The 24,281-nt window shown below is 42.9% G+C and overlaps 7 non-coding genes across 7 annotated transcripts; all 7 read left to right on the forward strand.

The window, feature by feature from the left end:
- Positions 1–2,892: 2,892 nt before the first annotated feature.
- Positions 2,893–2,980, forward strand: trnay-gua (transfer RNA tyrosine (anticodon GUA)). The gene is given in 2 exon segments: positions 2,893–2,929; positions 2,945–2,980. It is a non-coding gene; the product is annotated as a tRNA-Tyr (tRNA).
- A 385-nt stretch (positions 2,981–3,365) lies between these two features.
- Positions 3,366–3,453, forward strand: trnay-gua (transfer RNA tyrosine (anticodon GUA)). Its single transcript is given in 2 exon segments — positions 3,366–3,402; positions 3,418–3,453. It is a non-coding gene; the product is annotated as a tRNA-Tyr (tRNA).
- Positions 3,454–4,518: 1,065 nt separating this feature from the next.
- trnay-gua (transfer RNA tyrosine (anticodon GUA)) lies at positions 4,519–4,607 on the forward strand. Its single transcript is given in 2 exon segments — positions 4,519–4,555; positions 4,572–4,607. It is a non-coding gene; the product is annotated as a tRNA-Tyr (tRNA).
- A 4,094-nt stretch (positions 4,608–8,701) lies between these two features.
- trnay-gua (transfer RNA tyrosine (anticodon GUA)) lies at positions 8,702–8,789 on the forward strand. Its single transcript is given in 2 exon segments — positions 8,702–8,738; positions 8,754–8,789. It is a non-coding gene; the product is annotated as a tRNA-Tyr (tRNA).
- A 377-nt stretch (positions 8,790–9,166) lies between these two features.
- Positions 9,167–9,254, forward strand: trnay-gua (transfer RNA tyrosine (anticodon GUA)). Its single transcript is given in 2 exon segments — positions 9,167–9,203; positions 9,219–9,254. It is a non-coding gene; the product is annotated as a tRNA-Tyr (tRNA).
- Positions 9,255–10,461: 1,207 nt separating this feature from the next.
- On the forward strand, positions 10,462–10,551 carry trnay-gua (transfer RNA tyrosine (anticodon GUA)). Its single transcript is given in 2 exon segments — positions 10,462–10,498; positions 10,516–10,551. It is a non-coding gene; the product is annotated as a tRNA-Tyr (tRNA).
- Positions 10,552–19,228: 8,677 nt separating this feature from the next.
- trnay-gua (transfer RNA tyrosine (anticodon GUA)) lies at positions 19,229–19,315 on the forward strand. The gene is given in 2 exon segments: positions 19,229–19,265; positions 19,280–19,315. It is a non-coding gene; the product is annotated as a tRNA-Tyr (tRNA).
- The last annotated feature ends 4,966 nt before the right edge of the window (positions 19,316–24,281 follow it).

Consider the following 24,281-nt stretch of genomic DNA (forward strand, 5'->3'; position numbering starts at 1 on the left):
CGCCTGTTTCTGATATTTATCAGCGAAAACAAGGGGGTGGTTGCCCGAGATGGCTACGAGCGATCAGGCCATGAGAAGCAATGAAAAATACTTTTCCAGTATGCGTACAATTTACTGCCCGTGTGTAAGTTTATCGCACCCGAACACAGTCGATGCTTTGTGTGAAGCGCTCTTTATTCCTCTGGTTTGGATTTTTATCCGCACCTGTTGTTGTTGTTGGTTTGTGTGTGTGTGTGTGTGTGTGTGTGTGTGTGTGTGTGTGTGTGTTTTCTGCTCTTCTTGTCAGAGTTCACTACGAAGCAGCTAAGATGACTCAGTCTTGCTCAAGGACACTCCAGCAGGGCGTTTGCTACATAAGAACGCCCGCTGACCTCCAAACGCTGCTCTCGGCCGCTCATCTGCATATTCTGTTTTCTCACGTGGCTCGCTATCAGTGCCAGTCCGGCCCTGTATCGTTTTCCACTGCCGAGAACGATTTCGCCCACAAATTTCATGACCTCATGCCAGATTACATTACAGCTCTGTGTGCCGGAGCTGAATGGTCGACCAGATGAACCAGTATGACGGGAGGGGCACTCTGTGTTTGGAGGAAGCGTAATGAGTTCATCCCACCCCCACACACACCACACACACCACACACACACACACACACACACACACACACACAGTCTTTGGGTGGCAGCGGGGACGATCTAGCGGCTAATTGGTGTTGTCAGCATTTTAAACACAATTAATGACAGTTCCTTCTCTCTTCACCTGACCTAATTGTAGGTGATAATTATTGTTTGGGACCTAATTTACACAAATGATTAACAGATGTATGCTGACAAATAGGCAGACTTGATTCTTTGCAAATCCCCGCACCATTGTTATTGTTAATTGGGCCGAATGTAAGCAGATACTCTGACGTGTTGTTACCCCCCTCCTCCTCCTGCAGCTCCTCACTGAATACAATCCTAAGCTTCTGATAAACAGCCTCAATTCAGGAGGTGTGTTCCTCCTAAAGCCTGGATTGAGTTTCCATTGTTAGTCCACTTGGTGAAGTGAAAAAAAATAGATAAACAGTTTGTTTATTGGAGTCTTTACGAAGAACCTAAAGTCTAACGAGCCTACGCTGACATTTAATAGAAACAGACAGTGAAGCATATATATAACATTTATTTAATGAGACTGTTGTATCTTTAAAAAGTGTGAATAACATTGTTTTCTCATCATTGTTGTCATGCACGGTTACAAATTATTCATTTGAATCTTATAAATCTGGCAGAAAAACCTTTAGTGTTCTCCCTTTATTATCTTTAATGTTCATTATTTGCCCGATCTTTCAGATCACCTTCAGCAACCTATTCTCAACCTATTTTCAATGCACGATCATTCAAAACTTTGAATTTTGCATCATCGGGCCTCAGAATAGGGATACATGCATGCTTCTTGGGAGCTTATATGCAACAATATTTACACACAATTTTGCTTTAAAGTTAAATAGGATAATTTAATAATTAATTCTGAGTTCTTCTCGTCCATTCCCCTAGTTTAAACTTTACGAACTATTAAGTTGATGAATTACATTAAAAACATCCCCAAACTTCCCTAACCAGTACAATGTGTATTTATAAAAGTCTTAAAAACTTTTAGGACGAAAATCTAAAATAAAAAACAAACACAGCACTGCAAATATATTTTGAGCTCAAAAAAAGAATAATATCTCATGTCAACACTTTCTTCTTTGCTTATTTCAGTCTTTTGTCACATGTGCTCAGACGATGTTTTGATTTTTATGCTCGCTCAAAAAATCTTCTAAAAAATTCCCCAGATTTTTTGTTCGATACCAGCAAACATCTGAGATCACAGATTGTTTTGGCGTCTACTATCTTACATCTGCAGCTCAAACCACTTTTGCTCGACGACACCCCAGACGCTTCGACATCCCTCCTGAATGGCCTGTTAGTACCTCACACACACCGATCGGACATCTCGGACCATGTCATGTTTCCACCGAGCAGATTCCCAAGTCTGATAAAGGCCATGAATCATGCCAGTGACAGCTATTTGTAAGGGGTTTCCCACCCTGCCACACAAAGGGGGCTTTAGCTGAAGGGCAGCGTGTTCTCAGGCATTGTCTCTGGGTTGGACCACCCGTTCCCCCTCGCTGTCCCACTGTCAGTCAAACAATACAATGCTACAACTCCTGCTTTGCCCCACCAACCCCCCCTCCTATTTACTCAGCCAGCCCCTCCCTGCACCCACCACCCACACTCTGGACACAGGGAGTGTGACACGGTGTTTTTTTTAGTGGTGAATGCGGACTATTAGTCAACAGCTGGGCCCGCGATTCATTCGGAGGGTAAGTCGAGTCAAGTCAAGACACGGTGGCTTTGCTCAAACACGCCGCAACACAAGAGGGCAAAGGACATGAATACGGAACAAGAGAAGTTTTAACAAAAGTTCACATTTTAATGAGACAAAAAAAACTTTTCTGCCACTTTGGTTAAACAAAAGCTCGAGGCAGAAAGTTTAACTCCAGATTTCTGTCATTAAGACGAAGTTTTACAAGTATTACTTATATTTTCCTTTATTATGCATTTCTATCGAATACATCATCCATAGACATAGGCTATAACTCCAAACAGAGTCCACGTTCTTTTATGGTTGTGTCACTCCATAAAATGAAAATATACCAGATGTCTATAGGTTAGGTGTCAATTTTACACATATCCCTCAAATTACAAATTAATCCCGTACGGAGGGGTATCTCAGCTACTTATGATTAGGACGATAAACTGTTCATTTATATGTAAAAACATGCAGTATTGTAATCAAAGGCCATAGGGACTGAAACTCTCATTACAAATTTAGCACAATCAGAGCCTGGCTGATACATAAGCATTCATCCCTTCGATAGCTCAGTTGGTAGAGCGGAGGACTGTAGGGCAGTGCTGTGGAAATCCTTAGGTCGCTGGTTCAACTCCGGCTCGAAGGAGGATGCTTTGTGCTCAAACTGCAAAAACAAGCTTTGTTGGCGGCGTCCACCTCGCGAGCATTTCCACAGTGTCAGTAACTGTCACCTTAAACACAGATTTAAAAAATATACCCACTGTGCTCACAGCATATGTACATACACCTTCAACCGTCTGTCTAAACGTACCATGCAGCGTCAGCACCTTCTGCAGCCCTCGGTGTGTTTTTGTGCTCTAACGTGTGTGCACTTATGTAGTCCTGCTTGCACCATGTTTCATTTAGGCCGCGGCTGTTTGTATGTGGATGAAATGACAAACAAAAACCCACCGCTTGACTTGACTTGACACACCCTACACACACACCCTACACACACATGCAACATATAGAATTTGCAGAGCTGCTGTATCCCTTCGATAGCTCAGTTGGTAGAGCGGAGGACTGTAGGAGAGCGCTGTGGAAATCCTTAGGTCGCTGGTTCAAATCCGGCTCGAAGGAGGAGGTTTTATGGAATACAGTTCAGTTAAACTGAAAAATGCCAACAAAAAGACACCTCACATAGATGAGAAAGTCAGCGTTATGTATAAAAGTGGCAGATGTATATAGGTATAGATTAAATAGGTGACGGAGACCAGTAATAAGGCGACATCTATCACACACCGACATAATTATAATTATCATTAAGTAGTATAATTAAAATAGATGCTGGTCAGAATTATTTGCATTGTCTAAAGTATCAATATTAAAAACGATACATTTATTATTCCCAATTATCGATCAGTAACAACCTGTATGAATTATAATTAATGGTGCGTACCAGCTTCTTTCTGACACACACTCTTGCACTGTGTATATACTGTATATCAGTAATGAGAGCCAGTAAATTAATATGTTATTATTTACAAGGTCTTCTTGTAGCAGTAATGAAAATCCGTTTAAGAGGAGAGCCTGTAGAGTTACTTGCATCTAGTTGTAAATGCTTGCATTGCAATCTCCTCACATCACCCCCCCACCCACCTAAAAAGATTTAGGTGATCATACATGCATGAAAACATAGTTATGAATATTAGATTTCATGTCCCTGAATCTTACACGCTGGACCTTTAACAGCTGCCCACCTGACCCCCACAACATCTGCTGCAGGTGTGTTTTCTCTCAGCTCGGGGTGATTATTGATCGTCGTACGTTAGTAGGTCAAACACAGCATGTCACTGTAGGAGAGGCTGCTGAAGTCCCCGGGTTGCTGGTTCCACACACGCTGGAGGAGGAGGAGTTTTTACGGTGTAGCTCCTCTCACGAAACTGCATCAACAAATAAGGGAGCTGATGCACTCTCATTGCAGGCGTCCACGTGAGAGAGGATTTCCACACTGTCAGTGAGGCGTCATGTGAGTATAAGTGAGTAATGTGCTCCCTATAAATACACAACTGAATCTAGACCCTGAGCAACACGTCTGGTGGTGCACAGACAGACCACACAAACAAACAGTACTGCTGCTGTTCTCATTTATGTTTTAATTTGGAATTGTTTTGCAGTTGCCACGGTGAAATGTGAACGAGCATCCCTTCGATAGCTCAGTTGGTAGAGCGGAGGACTGTAGGGAGAGTGCTGTGGAAATCCTTAGGTCGCTGGTTCAAATCCGGCTCGAGGAGCAGGTTTTGCTGTTATAGACAGACATACAGTGTGTGTGTGTGTGTTGTGCAGGGAATTCAAGTCACAGTCGTCTTGGGTTGCAGCTGTGGATCTGAATCAATCATATGAAATCAGTATTCAGAAACAGCAGCAGATCGGGTTATTGAGAGCATGAGTGAGGTACTACAACAGCCTTGTGGGTCCCTGGAGAGAGGAGGGAGGAGGGGGTGGCCTCCGTCTGAGTTTTTTTGGCCCTGGTCTCATCCAATCAGAAGTGAGCCCGACTTTGTAGTCTATGTGTCTGTGCAGGCTCAGGCGTGAGCTGGCATGAATACTGCCTGCGCCATACTGACCGGTAGTCAGGCAGGAGTCAATATAGCTCCAGGCTAAGCATCTGGGCAGACATCGAGCTACATGCCAGCGAGCCCTACATTTGCATCGCATGCGAGGAATTAAGCTGGTGCTTCTTTTTCCAGAGCAACTTAATATGAGTGAACAGAACTTAAATCCCCAGATCGTTCAACTGGACATGCAGCGAAAAGAGTCCAAGCATGAAGCTATAAATGATCACCGGATGACAGATAAGTGCCACAACAGGAAACAGGAGCTGAGGTCGAGAGATCTGCATGAGGCTTACCTAATTTTGTGTGACTGGACTTGGCCGAAGAGTTTAGAGTGACCTCGCTTTGCGAGAGGCGAGGGTACAACTAGACGGTTTGTATGAGCGGAGCGTAACGCCCTGGTCGGGACGTGAGCCTTTAGTAAGACGACGATTTAGTAAGTGATGAATCGGGGAGCGTCCGGTGTGTAAGTTTTTTATTTTTATATATATTAGGGTTAGGGTTTTCAAAATTTAAGAAACACAGCACACACAGGGGAAACAAAACAAAACCCTCCCCCCACCCCAAAACACACAAAAAGAACATGAACAGAATCAGCTCATGTTGTATGTTGATAATAGGAGGTCACAGGTATTTCACATTGACACACTAGTCTTTTCTTTGGAAAGTCTCAATCTCTCCAGGTGAAGCATATTCGCCATTTCTCTTAGCCACATACGTATATATCGTATCACATATGTGGGTGCAGTGTCCGCCTTCCAGGTCCGGAGGATTAACTTCTTTGCAATCACTGTTCCAAACAGAATAGCTTTTTTCTGATTTTTATCAGCGAAAAACAAAGGGGTGTTTGCCCCGAGAATGGCTACGAGCGGATCAGGCTCCCAACATTTCCCATAATCCATAGAGAAGCAATGAAAAATACTTTTCCTGCATGCGTACAATTTACTGCCCGGTGTGTAAGTTTATTAGCACCCGAACACAGTCGATGCTTTGTGTGAAGCGCTCTTTATTCCGTGGTTTGGATTTTTAATCCGCACCTGTTGTTGTTGATGGTGTGTGTGTGTGTGTGTGTGTGTGTGTGTGTGTGTGTGTTTTCTGCTCTTCTTGTCAGCGTTCACTAACGAAGCAGCTAAGATGACTCAGTCTTGCTTGAGGACACTCCAGCAGGGCGTTTGGCTCCATAAGAACTCCCGCTGACCTTCCAAACGCTGCTCTCGGCCGCTCATCTGCATATTCTGTTTTCTCACGTGGCTCGCTATCAGTGCCAGTCCGGCCCTGTATCGTTTTCCACTGCCGAGAACGATTTCGCCCACAAATTTCATGACCTCATGCCAGATTACATTACAGCTCTGTGTGCCGGAGCTGAATGGTCGACCAGATGAACCAGTATGACGGGAGGGGCACTCTGTGTATTGGAGGAAGCGTAATGAGTTTCATCCCCACCCCACACACACACACACACACACACACACACACACACACACACAGTCTTTGGGTGGCAGCGGGGACGAATCTGGCGGCTAATTGGTGTTGTCAGCATTTTAAACACAATTAATGACAGTTCCTTCTCCTCTTCACCTGACCTAATTGTAGGTGATAATTATTGTTTGGGACCTAATTTACACAAATGATTAACAGATGTATGCTGACAAATAGGCAGACTTGATTCTTTGCAAATCCCCGCACCATTGTATTGTTAATTGGGCCGAATGTAAGCAGATACTCTGACGTGTTTTTCCCCCCTCCTCCTCCTCCTCCTGCAGCTCCTCACTGAATACAATCCTAAGCTTCTGAATAAACAGCCTCAACTTCAGGAGGTGTGTTCCCTCCTAAAGCCTGGATTGAGTTTCACATTGTTAGTCCACTTAGGTGAAGTGAAAAAAAAATAGATAAACAGTTTGTTTATTGGAGTCTTTACGACGAACCTAAAGTCTAACGAGCCTACGCTGAGCATTTAAATAGAAACAGACAGTGAAGCCATATTATATAACATTCAATTTAATGAGACTGTTGTATCTTTAAAGTGTGAATCACTGTTTGTCATGCACAATTGCAAATGATTTAATTTGAATCTTTAAATCTGGCAGAGAAACTGGCCATATTGTTTCAAAAACCTTTAGTGTTCTCCCTTTATTCATCTTTAATGTTCATTATTTGCCCGATCTTTCAGAATAACCTTCATGCAACCTATTCTCAACCTATTCTCAATGCAGCGATCATTCAAAGCTTTGAATTTTGCATCATCGGGCCTCAGAATAGGGATACATGCATGCTTCTTGGAGCTTATATAGCACATTTACACAATTTTGCTTTAAAGTTAAATAGGATACTTTATTTTTGTATTTGTACACTATTAATTCTGAGTTCTTCTCGTCCTATTCCCCCAGTTTAAACTTTACGAACTATTAAGTTGATGAATTCCATTAAAAACATCCCCAAACCTTCCCTACACAGTGTAATTTATAAAAGTCTTAAAATACTTTTAGCATGATAAATCTAAAATAAAAAACAAACACAGCACTGCAAATATACTTTGAGCTCAAATAAAGAATAATAATCTCATGTCAAACACTTTCTTTCTTTGCTTATTTCAAGGCTTTTGTCTCATTTGCTCAGACGATGTTTTGATTTTTATGCTCGCTCCAAAAAATCTTCTAAAAATTCCCCAGATTTTTTGTTGGATAGCAGCAAACATCTGTAGATCACAGATTGTTTTGGTGTCTACTATCTTACATCTGCAGCTCAAACCACATTTTGCTCGACTACACCGCCAGACGCTTCGACATCCTCCTGAATGGCCTGTTAGTACCTCACACACAACGATCGGACATCTCGGACCATGTCATGTTTCCACCGAGCAGATTCCCAAGTCATGATAAAGGCATGAATCATGCCAGTGACAGCTATTTGTAAGGGGTTTCCCACCCTGCCACACAAAGGGGGCTTTAGCTGAGAGGCAGCGTGTTCTCAGGCATTGTCTCTGGGTTGGGACCACCCGTTCCCCCTCGCTGTCCCACTGTCAGTCAAACAATACAATGCTACAACTCCTGCTTTGCCCCACCAACCCCCCATCCTATTTACTCAGCCAGCCCCTCCCTGCACCCACCACCCACACTCTGGACACAGGGAGTGGTGACACGGTGTTTTTTTAGCGGTGAATGCGGACTATTAGTCAACAGCTGGGCCCGCGATTCATTCGGAGGGTAAGTCGAGTCAAGTCAAGACACGGTGGCTTTGCTCAAACACGCCGCAACACAAGAGGGCAAAGGACATGAATACGGAACAAGAGAAGTTTTAACAAAAGTTCACATTTTAATGAGACAAAAAAAACTTTTCTGCACTTTGGTTAAACAAAAGCTCGAGGCAGAAAGTTTAACTCCAGCTTTCTGTCACTTAAGACAAAGTTTTGCAAGTTTATTCTTATATTTATCCTTTATTTATGCATTTCTATCGAATACGTCATCCATAGACATAGGCTATAACTCCAAACACAGAGTCCATGTTCTTTTATGGTTGTGTCACTCCATAAGATGAAAATATACCAGGTGTCTATAGGTTTAGGTATCAATTTATACACATATCCCTCAAAATACAAATTAATCCCGTACGGATGGGTGGCTGCTTCATTCTGCAGCTCCACTTTATGATTTAGGACGATAAACGGTACATTTATATGTAAAAACATGCAGTATTGTAATCAAAGGCCATAGGGACTGAACTCTCATTCACAGATTTAGCACAATCGGAGCCCGGCTGATACATAAGCTCTCATCCCTTCGATAGCTCAGTTGGTAGAGCGGAGGACTGTAGGGCAGTGCTGTTGACATCCTTAGGTCGCTGGTTCAACTCCGGCTCGAAGGAGGATGCTTTTCTGCTCAAACTGCAAAAACAAGCTTTGTTGGCAGGCGTCCACCTCGATGAGCATTTCCACAGTGTCAGTAACTGTCACCTTAAACACAGGATTTAAATAAATATACCCACTGTGCTCACAGCATATGTACATACACCTTCAACCGTCTGTCTGAACGTACCATGCAGCGTCAGCACCTTCTGCAGCCCTCGGTGTGTTTTGTGCTGTAATGTGTGTGCGCTTTAATGTAGTCCTGCTTGCACCATGTTTCATTTAGCCCGTGGCTGTTTGTATGTGGATGAAATGACAAACAAAAACCCACCGCTTGACTTGACTTGACACACCCTACACACACATGCAACATACAGAATCTGCAGAGCTATGCATCCCTTCGATAGCTCAGTTGCTAGAGCGGAGGACTGTAGGAGAGCACTGTGGAGATCCTTAGGTCGCTGGTTCAACTTCGGCTCGAAGGAGGATGCTTTTGTGGAATACAATTCAGTTCAAACTGAAAAATGCAACAACAACAAGACACCTCACATAGATGAGAAAGTCAGCATTATGTATAAAAGAGGCAGATGTATATGGAAGTATTAAAGAAGTATCACTGTATAAATAGGTGACAGGACACCAGTAATAAGGTGGCATATATCTATATAATTAAAATAGATGCATGGTCAGAATTATTTGCATTGTCTAAAGTATCAATATTAAAAACGATACATTTATTATTCTCAATTATCAAGATCAGTAACAACCTGCATGAATATAATTAATGGTGCGTACCAGCTTCTTTCTGACACACACTCTTGTACTGTGTATATACTGTATATCAGTAACGAGAGACAGTAAATTAATATGTTATTATTTACAAGGTCTTCTTGTAGCAGTAATGAAAATCCGTTTAAGAGGAGAGCCTGTAGAGTTCACTTGCATCTAGTTGTCTAATTGCTTGCATTGCAATCTCCTCACATCACCCCCACCTACCTAAAAAGATTTCAGGTGATCATGCATGCATGAAAACATAGTTATGAATATTAGATTTCATGTCCCCGAATCTTACACACCGGACCTTTAACAGCTGCCCAACTTGACCCCCACAACATCTGCTGCAGGTGTGTTTTCTCTCAGCTCGGGGTGATTATTGACTCGTAGTATCGTAGTAGGTCAAACACAGCATGACACTGTAGGAGAGGCGGTGCTGAAGTCCCCGGGTTGCTGGTTCGACACACGCTGGATGGAGGAGGAGGATTTTTACGGGTGTAGCTCGCTCTCGCAGAAACTGCATCAAACAAATAAGGCGAGCTGATGCACTCTCATTGGCAGGCGTCCACGTGAGAGAGGATTTCCACACTGTCAGTGAGGCGTCATGTGAGTATAAGTGAGTAATGTGCTCCCTATAAATACACGACTGAATCTAGACCCTGAGCAACACGTCGGTGGGTGCACAGACAGACAGCACAAACAAACAGTGAGCTGCTGTTCTCAATGTTTTATTGGCAGCATTTTTATTTTTATGTAATATTCCTCATTTTAAGTTGAGGAGTTTGGTTCTGTGTTGTTTACTTTCCCCAATTTTACTGTTATCTCATATTTACTGACACTAACTTTCCCCAGACCTGTTTTGTACACACAGGATTATTATTGTTTTGCAGTTGCCACGGTGAAATATGAAAGAGCATCCCTTCGATAGCTCAGTTGGTAGAGCGGAGGACTGTAGGAGAGAGTGCTGTGGAAATCCTTAGGTCGCTGGTTCAAATCCGGCTCGAAGGAGAAGTGTTTTGCTGTTATAGACAGACATACAGTGTGTGTGTGTTGTGCAGGGAATTCAAGTCACAGTCGTCTTGGGTTGCAGCTGTGGATCTGAATCAATCAATATGAAATCAGTATTCAGAAACAGCAGCAGATCGGGTTATTGAGAGCATGAGTGAGGTACTACAACATAGCCTTGTGGGTCCCTGGAGAGAGTAGGGGGGAGGAGGGGGGGCCTCGTCTGAGTTTTTTTGGCCCTGGTCTCATCCAATCAGAAGTGAGCCCGACTTTGTAGTCTGATGTGTCTGTGCAGGCTCAGGCGTGAGCTGGCATGAATACTGCCTGCGGCCATACTGACCGGTAGTCAGGCAGGAGTCAATATAGCTCCAGGCTAAAGCATCTGGGCAGACATCGAGCTACATGCAGCCGAGCCCTACACTTTGCATCGCATGCGAGGAATTAAGCTGGTGCTTCTTTTTCCAGAGCAACTTAATAATGAGTGACACAGAACTTAAATCCCCAGATCGTTCAACTGGACATGCAGCGAAAACAGTCCAAGCATGAAGCTATAAATGATCACGGATGACAGATAAGTGCCACAACAGGAAACAGGAGCTGAGGTCGAAAGATCTGCATGAGGCTTACATTAATTTTGTGTGACTGGACTTGGCCTCCCTTACTTAATGAACTCAACTAGGGAATCATTTTCCTGACAGCGACTTGGTATGCTGATCGACCGTGCATAGCATTTACTTGGCGTATATTCTGACTGACAGAGGTTGAAAATGTTTTGTCGCAGTGTTACTTAACAGCGAGCACCTGTTGGCGAGCGGCGGGAGGATGTCCGTGAGCCTTCGCTGGGAGTTTGTAACCTCTCTCAGCGTTGGACGTCTGTCTGCGCAGCAGGAAGGAGCTGACATTGTATTCTCATCACCTGAACCGCGATCCGTCTTGGTAGGTGATGAGTAGGGAAACTTCCACTTCTCGGTCCAGCATAAACAGATCCCGAACCTGACAGGATGTACGCTCGTAGAATAGCAAATTGATTGCATGTGTCTTCATCACAGTTTCATTCAAGTAAGTGTCTGCAGGTTTAAATACATCTAGCTGAGCTTCATCGGATTGAAAAGTTGAAAACAGAATTTAAATACCCATAATTCACCGTGTGTGTAGCAAAGACCTGCAACACATTTGTAAGTCACTGAGAAAACTTAGTCATCTGCAGCCTAAACCAATTTTTTCATCCATATTTTGACATAGAAATCACTGTGTGTCACTTCAGTACGGTAAAAAAAGTATTTTCCAGGTCTGTTATCTCCAAAATCCAAATATCTCATTTGTTCCAAATCATACTGTGCAGCCTACAGACTATTTCTTGCCTCAATATTTTCCACGTGTTTGTTTTTTTGACTTTAACTGATCAGGGTATTGTTGAAATCAGATGCTTTGTATGGCCTTGTAAAGGTTTTGTGGTGCTATAAACATGTCAGAACACTTATTAGTTGCACGACTACAAGACACAAGATAACATAAAATTCACATATTTGGTCACTGAAATGACAAATGTTGTTTTCTGATTCAGATTCTACATATGGATTTGAACCGAGAACGTTGTGTTTACATTGTTTGCACCAGGAAACACTGCTGCAATTTCATTATCACCGATTTTTAACCAGAACCACAGAAATCTGAGGAATTGTGCAACAACACAAGACAGAGACACTGTTATAAAGTGGCATTAACAAGTAAAACACTCCAATCTGTCCAAACTTGAACTGTCAAAATAGAAAAACCGATGACCTCGTTATAATCCGACAGTTAATTTAGGGGTCAGACACGGAGACGTTGTGGCTGCTCCTCACTCCTGGTAGTTTGGTGTGGTGGAATGCTAATGACGGTGAATCACAGGTCTCCGGTCGATGCGCTGGAGGGATTGAGGAAGTCAAGAGACCACCCAGATCTCCTCCCCTGTCTCCCTCTGAAACACTTAGCAGTGTAATTATATGGGAGTGACATGTGAAAAATGCTCTCTGTGCAAATATGGATTAAGTCCCAGACAGACTCTTGTGTCTGCATGCTACTCTGTGTGCATTTCCAAAACAGCACGTCTTACTTTCCTTTTAATCATCACCTGAAGTTACGTAAAAATGGGTAAAGGGTAAAAGTTCTGTCTGCTTGTGATTGAGTCATTTGTTATCTTTTATTTTTGAGGTCAGTCGTGTTGTTCAGGGAAGATTAAACTAAACCAGATGGCAGATGTTGAGTGTTTAGATCTCATTTCCCCATATCCCACCGAATCCCATCCTCATTCTTTTTTTTACTTCCTCCTCTACTTACATAAATGTATTCCTCTCAGACAAATGCTGTCTGTGCCACAGTTCATGTAGGGACACAGAGATCTTGAGGAATTGGACCCTTTTTGCTTTTGCAGTTCAAATGATTGATTCACACAAAAGTCAATAAATGTCCCGCTGGCTTGGATCAGGTAAGGAAGTCCAAATAAGCAAACAAATCCACCGGGGAGCGGGGGAAAGAATTAAAAGTCCAAATGGAGGATGAGGTTCAGGAAAAACAGGAGGACCTGCTGAGCGTGTTGACGTTCGGGTTCACAGGAATGTTTGTCAGGCCCTTGATGATCTAATACGGAGTTACCGTGCTCCACCTTGTTTAACTGGTGTCAGAACCAGCCGATCAGTTTCCAAATAGAAGGAAACCGGTTTGCACTCAAACATAAGTATAGTCTTTAAAGATTTGTTTCATAATGCAGAAGAGATGCATGCACAAAAAAGTTGCAGATAATAAACTCTTCAGTGCGTAGGCTCACTGTTCAACCTCTTTTCAGGTAGGCGCGACCCTGTGGCAACAATTAAAACCAATCAAAGACTAATAAACAAGGAGTATATCATATTTTGGAGAAGCACATTGGAAATGAAGTAGGACAGGGTTCTGCAGCCATCATTAATCTCTGTCACTGGCCGTGCAGCTGAGAAACATCCCTCCCTCACTGCTTGCAGTTCTCTAAACAAAGCCGATGCTACTTCGACGTTGACCAGCCATCGCCACCTCTTGTGTCATAGTTCAATCAGATTGAAGCTGGCGTTAATTGCAAGAGGTGGGTCAGTTCATGACCCGAAGCAAATACGTGTCACCCCGTTTAGCAACATCAGCCCGTGCACGCTGACATTAACATGCTACATATAATAATTTTACTTCTTCCCTTTACCTGAGACGCACCATGACTGTGGATCCGTCAGCTGGCTGGTTATTTTTCAAACTGAGATACGATCACAGCCTGTCAGCTGATGTCATTATCCAAATTACCCTGACACAAATCACATGTCAATACGATGACATATGTTTCCATTAAGGTGACATACGTAGTAATTATGACCGGAGCAACGGAGGAAGTCAGGTGACCTGCATAAGGAGGCGGTTAGGGTTGATGGATGGATCGGACTCTTTTCTACAAACAGTCAAAGTTGTTTTTTCTTTTCTAAGCATGACCACAATCTTTCCATAACATGTAACACGTGTTTATTATTGTAACCATGACGTCAAAGGTCCACTCGCCTTAACAGAGTACTTATTTAATCCCAAACTGTGAGTTTGTTTTGTGCCTAAACCTGAACAAACCTGAACTACGGCCATGTCACATTATAAAACAAATATATTTTTCAAGTGATTGGAACAGTTTCATGAAGGCACAGACAAATTATGTTTTTTGTATTAGATTGTTTTAATGTGGAGGGTTCGTTGTCTGAATCTTAATTAAAGCTATAAATGACAATGCGCTGTGACAGATTGTTGCATTTCCATGCAAATTCTGTACGGCAGCAACACTTTTATTCACTGACTGGTAAAGTTCAACGTTTACCCACTTTTATTGACCACTAAATCTCAGCAGGTGCATGCAGTTTTATTCCAGGATGTTATATAAATGGAAATCAGCTGTCAAAACTGAAAAACACATGATGTTACAAATTGAGTGCGAGGTTTAACGATGGCTCCTGACTCTGATAGGTAAACTATTTTGTGTAGGATGATTTTGGATGTTGCATATGAGAATGAAGCTTTTCAAAAAGGAAGCTTACAGCTCATGAATAACTCTGCTGTGCAGTTCACCTCACTGCTGGCGGCGTGTCTTCCTCCCTCTCCCTTCCATGAAACCTTATATCTGTGTTTAGCTGATCGGATAAACATCTGTATCTGCAGCAGCAGCGATCCCACAGCCCCGTCGTGGCCATTCCTCTCCTTCCTTGAGACGCTCCAGTGTTTTTGGTTTAGACAGAATAGAATGGAAAACAAACACGGCGTTCAGAAGTATAGACAATGCCGGGGTGGCCAGGCGAGAGTGCTCCACATTCCTCTCCATTTCAGCTAATGTTCTGGGAGATTCTGAGCTTAATGTAATTATGAGGGAAATAACGGACTCCCAATGCGCAGGAGGGAGTTGGTGACTGACTGCAGGGATAGACTCTAATACTCTCAAATTCACTCTGTTACTGTGGGAGTATTGCTAAATGCATTTCCCAGCATTCCAAGGCTCAGGTTTGACATGGACCGAAATTTCCAGAGACGTTTCACCTCCGAGGGATTCGGCCCTAACCTGGCCGGACTGCTTTCTGCTAAACAGAACAAACTCGATCTGTGCTGCAAAGATATTAATTTATGAATTTTCCAGTGACAAACTATTAAAAAGGGAGGGAGGCTCGGTGGCTGCAGTGGGGCGAGTTCAGCTGTAAAACAGATGTGGGGAAAGCCATTTCTGCGGTAATGAACAGAGTTTCCAATCTGCAATCGGCTTCCGAGGGAGTTCAACGATGATATGGATTAATGATAAACGACGCGGTTTTGGAATGCAAATGTTTGAGAGTTCGGACAGAAACGTGAATCTGTCGACATGTCTGCACTTCGCTGTAATATATGGACGCGTATAGAACGTCCACAAAGAATTTATTAGCGTAGACTGGAGGGAATTTATCTCACCATGTATATTTCATCATCATCAGCATACATCACTTATTTTTAAAGTCGGCAAGAAATAGCCATGGAAAATCTGCTTCCACGTAGTTACAGTTTTCCTGATTGGAGCTCCCAGTAGCCAATAGTGAGTGTGCGTTACACTCATTACCTCCTGAACACAACCTCTGGCCAGGTTGTTGAATACAGTAGCCTCCAGAGGTTTGGCTCATGGCAGCCTGGGGCTAACTAAGTTGGAGTTCAAGTGAACGCCAGCTGGCGGTTCACCACTTGACAATCTTTCAATCCGTAAATCACCTTGGTGATGTGTTCGAACCCACTCTGGCCCAGCTGTGTTTCGGCTGCTGCTAACTAAGTAGAGATTTGCTACTTTAGCAAGTTGTGTGATTTACAAGTTTCTGTCACACCGGTGTGTCAAGTTGAGTTTTTGTCCTGTCTCATTACATTACATTACATTACATTGCATTTAGCAGACCCTTTTATCCAAAGCGACTTACAGAGGAGGACATAAGCTGAGAAAGGTGTAAAGGAGCACAGAGTAGTTGTTAGTTTTGTTAGGCAGGGAAGCATTCTCGAAACAGAAAGGTTTTTACAAGTTTTTTAAAGGTAGAAAGGGATGTTGCTGTTCTAGTAGCCGTTGGTTGGTCATTCCACCATTTGGGGACGACCACAGAGAAGAGTTTAGAGTGACCTCGCTTTGCGAGAGGCGAGGGTACGACTAGACGGTTTGTATGAGCGGAGCGTAACGCCCTGGTCGGGACGTGAGCCTTTAGTAAGACGCTGAGATAGGCAGGGGCAGATCCTGAGATGGTTTTGTAGGCTAGCGTCAGAGCTTTGTGTTTAGTTCTGGCAGCTACAGGCAGCCAGTGCAGGTCGCTGAAGAGTGGGGTGACATGTGACCTTTTAGGTTGATTGAAAACCAGTCGTGCTGCGGCATTCTGGACCATTTGCAAAGGTTTGATCGCGCAAGCAGGTAGGCCAGTCAGGAGGGAGTTGCAATAATCGAGGCGGGAGCTGACTGTAGCCTGAATCAGGAGCTGAGCGGCATATTGGGTCATGTACGGTCTGATTTTTCTAATATTGTACAATGCATAGCGAGATGACCTCGCTACGGAGGAAATGTGCTCAGAGAGAGAAAGACGATTACGACACCCAGGTTTTTAGCAGCATGGTTAGGGGGTTGGTTGTCTCCATGTTTGTTTTGTGACTTCTTGTTTTATTTTGGAAATCACTTGCCCTTCCTCATGTGTCACCAGTCTGATTGTCTCCCCTGATTCCTGATCGTGTCCACCTGTTCCCCATCTCCCTCCATGTTTTCATATCGTCTGTGTCTCCCTTTGTCCTGTGCCAGTGTGTCAAGTCTGTTGTCCTGATCTCCAGCCCTCTCGTCACAGTCTAGGTTTTGTTTTTCTTCTAGTTCCTCGAAAGAGCGATTTTCTTTTTTGTAGTTTAGTTTGTGTCTGTTTTGATCATCCCTCATTGTGAGGCGCTTTTTGTTTCCCCGGTGTTGCCCAACATTAAGATAATAAAGTCACCTGCTTCATCTCTGCATTCGAGCCCTCTGTTTGAGTTACCTGGTTGTCAGTTTCCGTTTCACTCACGGACTGTATCAAACAGGAAGCACTCAACTCAGTCATCAACAACTTCGATCATCTATCAGGAAATGACAAATTGTCATTGTTGGGCCAGATACTGATGCAAAGGTGACACATAGCACTAGACATGTAGTAAAAACACTTAACCATCATGGTGACTTCAAACCTCGGTTGAAGTCCTCGTTACTTTTGTGATTCATCAGCAAAACTTGGGAAAAACCAGAAGTCTGGTGTGACTGAAGCTGCAGCGACACATGCATGACGCAAAGCCAAATAACCCCCAGAAGAAAGAAAAACACTTTGAGTGAAACACAATCCCAACAGCAGAATTAAATGGAAAACCCACACACACACACAAACAGGTCTTGCTGTGCATATTTGCTGTCTAATGGAGAATAAGAGAAGATGATGAATGTCAGTTTCGATACAAACGTGTTACTGTTGTGTTCTCTGATCCGACGTCCTTGTCAGCAGCAGGACAACGTGTTCAGTCACCGTCTTTTATAATGTATTTTATTTACGTAATTGTTACATTTTGGCACAAAAGAACTCGTTTCTGGTCCCTTCCCTCTATTGGACAAGTGTTCAGAGACACATGTCCTCTCTAAGGTCATTCCTCTTTCCATTTTTTAATGCAGGTGGAAGCTGTTGGCCTCTGTCCGAAACCCAAAACAACCAACAGCTCCAAAACTGTCACTTAAACCCTGCATCTCGTCAGCTATCAAGCTAAGCACCAGCACATTCAACAGTCGCCTGATTGAAAACATTTCTCCTGTATCCTGAATGAAATCCTTGTACTGTATAATCATATTTTCTTTTAGAATTTCCTTAAAGATGTAACACAATTACTGCACAGAGAACAGGTCTTTGTTACACTCTCTGCAAAAAGGAAACAAAAGAGGCTGTTCTGGGACTAAAAGTCCTGAGATTCATTTTTATCAGCCATCTGTCATGACAAAGTGTCCTTCACCAGCACACACACACACATGCACGCACACACACACACACACACACACACACACCCTCCTCCCTGCTCAGCAGTGGTTCTGGATGAGAACATCAGATAAAAGCATTGCCATTAACTGTTAAGTTGCTCTTTCGTTTGCTACAAATGTTTGCTGTCTCGAGCGGTGAAGGCCGTGTAGTTGTGATGTCCGACTGGTTAAGGCGTTATCCAAACGGGGACTTCCTCCGTATGGTCAAATCGGACCCACAGGGACGGTCTTTGCCTCTTCACTGTATGTATGACAGTCTCCAAACCTCTGCAAACTCCGGCCACACAGATTCTCTCTCAGGAACCCATAAATATCCAAATAATAGTTGATGTTTTAAGCTTCACCACCATGATATATTATTATAAATATTATGATTTGATACTTCTCGGGAGTAGGAATACACTACAAAACCGAAATTATTCACTGCACTCACCAAAATTGGCAGTTCTCCCTCCCAAAACTGGGAGGAGGGAAACTAAACAGCAGTGATGGCCGGTGAGAATCCTTTCTCTCCTCTCCTCTCCTCTCCTCTCCTCTCCTCTCCTCTAACCAGTCACTGCAATCTGTAAACTAAAACACTCAGTGGAAGCGTATTATATTTGCTTCTGGCTACCTTGACCTGTCGGGCGAGGCCAAATGGAGTCTCCTCACACTGAGAGACTGAGAGCAGGAAGGAAAACAGGGAGACATTTAATCTGGAGTCTCCACATGTGTCTTTTCTGCTCCGCCTGCACATGTGCAGACTGGACGACCTACTGTATTTACTGTGGATGTGTGCATGTGTTCGGATTTGTCTCCAGAGCTGCAGACCTGAGACTTGGACAAGTCAGATATAAATTGTAAAAATGAACTCCTGTGATACTTCCTAAAGACTTGACTTGACTTGACAGAAAATTCCTACCTGGAAAAAGTAAAAACATTAAGACACAGACTGCCAGACCTTGCATAACCACACACATATATCTAACTGCATTAGAATGCATTGAAGTAACACTTTATTTCACTCCGGATACTGCTGCTGGACTGGGATCCAGTTTTAAAAGAAGTCCACTGATGCTCCATCTTATTCAGTGTTTGTTCATATTCTTTGGACAGGGATGTGTATATTTTCCATGCTGCCTGCATGTCCCTTCGATAGCTCAGTTGGTAGAGTGGAGGACTGTAGGAGAGAGTGCTGAAATACTTAGGTCGCTGGTTCAACTCTGGCTCGAAGGAGGTGGCTTTTGTGGCAGCAATGCATTAATGATGACGCTAAAACATAAAACAACCGAACTCATCTCTCAGAGCGTGATGCCTCTCCGTGCTGATGGCACAGCGGATGCAATTGCACCTTTAAATAGATGCTTCACTGCTGATATTAGACAGCACATCTGCTTTAATCCAGCCAGCAGGAAGCAGGAATCACTTTCTGTGTACAGTGATTAAAGGATTCGCTCCTAATATTCTTTCAGGTGGATGCCTGAAAAGAAATGCTTAAAGACTGATAATCTAACCCGCAGTGTGCTACCTAGAGATCACCTGTCAGGACACGTTTATACGTCAGCTAATGCCAGCATCAGGTCAAAACCAGCCTTAGCCACACTTTGCCATCTCAGTTTAGCATGTTTAGCACTGAAAACAAACAATATACCTGCCAACAAAGACTTTCATCAACGTTATCTCTGGTTTCTTTGTCCGGCTCCTGTTCTATCACGACACTGGCTCTACTCTCACAGTCCAGCCCAACTAACAAACTGAGCAAATATTAGGTAACAGTAGCTATAGTTCATAGCAGTTTACTGAAAATCACTGAGAGTTGATGCACAACAGCCAGAGGACTCTATGAAAGAGGATCCAGTTTCACCCAAATCAGTGATAAATAGTTGGTGGTGTGTGTCGTAGTGCCAGAGTAGCACAGAGTGGAATCGACAGAGGCACCATTAGATTTAAAATCTGTTATTTTTATGGTAGAACAGTTCTGCAATGTTGCTTTATATTTGAAGCAGAAACAGAGCTGTAGACTTTTCGTCTTGTTCCTTTACAACCCAGAACTTACAAAATGCAAAATCTGGTATTTACTTGCTAAGCTCAGACTTTATAATAACCTCATAAATAAGCTAAAAAATAACCAGATAACATTTGATCTTCCTCACTTTGCATATTTGTATTGCAACATTGTTAAAACAGACTAAAAACGACTTCTTTCGAAAGTCTTTGATTGTGCTTGATCTGCTAGATTATTGTTACATTGTTTGACCTTTTTCGAACAAAGCATTTTCTTTTTTCTCTCTTTTATCACAGTGACAATCCCCAAAGGATCCCAGGTTCAGTTTAGCCAAGATAACCAGTGTCAGCCAGCAAGCGTTACCCAACGAGCCTTAAATGACATTGAACAGCCGGGTTGTAAACTTTCAAGAGGAAACTGCGCGCTTTGAACGGGTTGCCATCAATAACAAACCCAATAGCAATGTGTTCCTTGCACCGCCGGTATTTGTAATACACAATTAATCTCAGGTTGAGTTCAAACGGACCATGTAGAGCTTTGAATGAGAACAGCAGATACAGATTAAATGTCTTGCTGAAGGATTCGTGTACCGGGCAAACTTCTGGCGGTCCGCTGGACAGAATCGGCTGTTTTCCCCCGTTCATAATTCTCACATTTAAACAGCAAAGTCTGCATGCTCTCTGTTTCGACATTCATCTTATATAATCTGATCATCTAATGAGAATGTCTGTCTTGCCTTGACAGGTAAAGTTTCTGCACCTGAAATGACTGCCTCAGTTTTGGCATCCAACACAGCACGGGCTGAGCCAAGTGTGTGTTTTTTTTTTTAAATGCACAGCGGTGGAAGAGAGCCAACGTTTGACTGGATTATTTGAGGAGTTTCCTCAATTCACTCAAAGCCTACAGGAAGATACTGTACCCAATATGTAACTGTAGCCAATCGCATGGCCGTGGCTGAGCTCTGACAACAAAACACAATGCGTTGCGACATTGTTGCCCTGCATTGGCCAACCGAATACATGCAAGCACATATTCCCTGCTAGATTACTTACTTGTAACACAAACTAGGTATTTGTGCTGTTCACCTGGAAACCATTGCAACAACCAAAGATAAAATCCGTCACCATGATAACTTTCCAGAGTTGTAAAAATCTCGCCTCATAATAAAACACTGCAACGTTTTGGCACCTGAAGAGCTTTCAAACCTGTGAATCTGTCACTCAAACCCGTCTTTCTGGATCATATTTATTGTCTCACTGGTACCTAAGACAACACGCCCCCACCAACGCAGCCCCTTTGTGTCTCGAGCTGATCTCCGTGTTCTTTAATACGCCTCTGTAGTCAACAGAATGTTTTTAGGTCCTTAAAGAAAGTTTTGAAATGTTGAATATCTCACTTACTCAGCATTGCACATTTAATGTTTTTGAGACACTAATGAAATGTTGAGAGGACATGTGGCTCACTCATTGGGTTTTGAGGTTGATGTGTATATAATATTAGCATATAAGTTTGGAAATATACAGTCCATGAACTTCTGTGTTTTGGTGTTGCTCTTAAAACTTTCCTTCCTCTGCAGTGACTTCAATCTGTCCGTGACGCTCAGGTACAATTCTGATGAAATGACTTTGATTCCTTGTGATTCCTTTCTTTCTCAGACTGGATTCTCTGTGGTGTGTTTGTGTGATCATGTGTCGGTCCAGCTGCCCCACCAGCAGTAAAACTCCGTGAACTCTCCCACAACCTTCAGGCATGTCATGATCCCACGTATCAGCATGGTTTACGTCCGGCAGCAGATTTAGACGTGGATAAATCTTCCGTCCCAATAAACAAATTCCATAATTTTGTAGATTAGTGACTGCACAAGTTATAAACTGAATATGAGTGCTATTTTTTTAAAGTTATGATGGGACTCAAAAGAAACTGCAAGCTCATGTTCTGACCACTTTCCCGTTCAGTTGGAAAGTGGTCCACCTGGTTGAATCCGCTATCACGTCTATCCGCTATCAAGAAGAAGAACGAAAGCTGCTAAAGCTTTTGTTGATAAAACGTGATTACCATACTTCCCGATGGGAATTTAATCTACTACGTTACATCACACATTTCTTTGGTTGCAGGTCTATCCAACTGCATCCAGAGGCCTACTAAAATGCCTACTTGGTTGAGGTTAGGTGAGCTTTGTCGTCAAGGTTACAGTAATATCCACATGGATCGATGTGGTCATAGAAGAAACAATGCTTGGAGCAGGAAAGGAGTCCAAACACCTTTTTATTTATTATGATGATGAAAGATTAAAAATGACAGAGGTCCTATAGGACAAAGACACACACACACACACAGACACACACCTACCTCTACCTCCAGGCTATGACATGCAGCCAACAGAGCTGCCAGAAGAGAACGTGCCTGCCTGTCTGTCTGCCCGTCTGTCTGTCAGTCCGTCCGTGTTCCTGCTTGTCCGTCTGGCTGCCTGCCCGCCTGCCTGTATCTGTCTGCCTGTCTGTCAGAGGTTGCCATTAATTTACCGGATAACTAAACGTTTGCAAGTCTGGAGTCGACGCCTTACAAACTGTTTCAATACAAATCTGTCAGTGGAAATGTTTTACATTACATCTGAGGCAGTTAGCTGACACTAATCCTGAGTGATGTTCAGTGAGTGAAGAGTGAAACCGGCTTCAATTTGTAGATCACTGCTAATAAATAGATGCACAGGTAGAAGCCAGAGACGGAGATCAGGAATTTTAGGGTCTCGTGTGACCTCGAGGGTAAAATACCGTCAGAAATAACAGAATAAGAACACGGCGTCGTCTTAAACCCTTATGTCAAACTGGCTTTCATGAGGAAAACACTTGTATGTGTGATAAACACTATATCTAATTGTGTTTTTAGTCTGCTTTAGATGTCTGTGTGTACGAGTGTGTTTTCCCCCCGCGGCGGGGCTCGGTGGTTGTGTTTAAGCCTGAGGTGAAGGGAAGTGTCTGGGCAGGTTAACATCTCTGAGTGCCGCTGTCAGCCAGATGTCTGCCGCTGTCCTGGAGCCAAAAATATGACTCGCTATAGCCCTGACAACCCAGCTACCTCGCAAGACAAACCGAGCCAAAGCGCTTTGCTGTCAGGGTTAAAACAGCAGATCACACTGAATTTCCATTACCACTTCAATGTCAGAATTCATGACACGTTCTGTGTCAGCTTGTTGATTAACATTTCAGACGTAAGTACATGACAGCAAAATGATCTATTTGCTCACAAGTCAAGTATCATTTTTTAAATCACAGAACAAATCCCCAGGTATTAGAAATCCTGTTTGTGGTTCAGTTTTTTTGGAGCCGTTTTATGTGAGAATAATATTTTACTGTCTAAATTTGTCCTATTAATTCATCGATGGGCATTAATCTCAAAAACATTTACAGCAGATTTCAGAAAAAAAAGATTTAATAGATCATTCAAACATCTGATGGTTACTGAAATGTTTTCTCTGGCTCACAGGTGGACTGAAGAGAAACTATATTATTTTTTAAATGAAGGGCAGCTGGAGTGGCGGTAAATATTTAAGCTGCAAATTACCCCTGAATCATTTTGATCATAAATTCCCCAGACATGATGAAAAGTCAGTCGCTGCAGGACTGCAGACAGACACCACGCAGGCACCGAAGATTTAAAGGGAATGTGTGTAAATGAGGGTTTGTGATCACATGATGTGATCACACTAAATAAGCCAGACACCGACACACATAAAATCCACTACCTGCACACACGGAGGTGCTTTGTGGTCTTATGGGAGCTTACCTGCACAACTTCTGTCATTATCTTATTTTATTTGAGTCCTGTCTCAAATCCTGGCCTGTAAAATGAAGATCAAGGACAAAATATCCTAAAACTTTGCCGTCTATTAAACGATATGTTTCTTATTGTCAGGTTTCAAACACCGCATTCTTCTTGTTTTCATGAATCTTCCACGGCAACCTTCACCTGTCCTCAGGTGAGTCTTTTTTCAATGAAAGGAATATACGCCGCCCTTTTGTATAAAAAACAAACATTGCATTCAGCGAAAGGTCAATTTTAGAGGCTTGAAGGCGCGGGAGTGTTGAAAGCTTTCTTGCAGCTATTATAATTTTTTCTGTCATGTATTTTGTTTAAAGGATAATTGTGTGTTTGAACAGAAACACGTTTGCCAAATTGCCAGAGACCAGAACGACAAAT

This window comes from Larimichthys crocea, chromosome II, assembly GCF_000972845.2.
Source record: "Larimichthys crocea isolate SSNF chromosome II, L_crocea_2.0, whole genome shotgun sequence".
Classification (NCBI taxonomy): domain Eukaryota; kingdom Metazoa; phylum Chordata; class Actinopteri; family Sciaenidae; genus Larimichthys; species Larimichthys crocea.